The 203-nt window shown below is 27.6% G+C and overlaps 1 protein-coding gene across 1 annotated transcript in view; it reads right to left on the bottom strand.

Moving 5' to 3' along the window:
* Positions 1–203, bottom strand: part of LOC119585086 (tyrosine-protein phosphatase non-receptor type 2-like) — a gene marked incomplete in the record, with an annotated part of 74,581 nt that overhangs the window by 12,819 nt on the left and 61,559 nt on the right.

Raw genomic sequence — 203 nt, 5'->3', positions numbered from 1 at the left:
GCTACAATTCAAAAATGTTGTACATTAATTGTACATAATTTCTTGTTTATTGACTGCTTACTTCATTTTACTAGTGGCTGTGTTTATGATATGAGTTATTAAGATTTATATATTGCCAAATGGTAAAAGCAAGAATACTAATTTTGAGTGAAAATAATGGACAAATAAATCTATACTCAATATCACACACACACGTATGCAAG

The sequence above is a fragment of the Penaeus monodon genome, chromosome 19, assembly GCF_015228065.2.
Source record: "Penaeus monodon isolate SGIC_2016 chromosome 19, NSTDA_Pmon_1, whole genome shotgun sequence".
In the NCBI taxonomy this organism is placed as follows: Eukaryota; Metazoa; Arthropoda; class Malacostraca; order Decapoda; family Penaeidae; genus Penaeus; species Penaeus monodon.
Note: the sequence above shows the minus strand (reverse complement) of the source record. Positions and strands in the feature narration are given on the sequence as shown.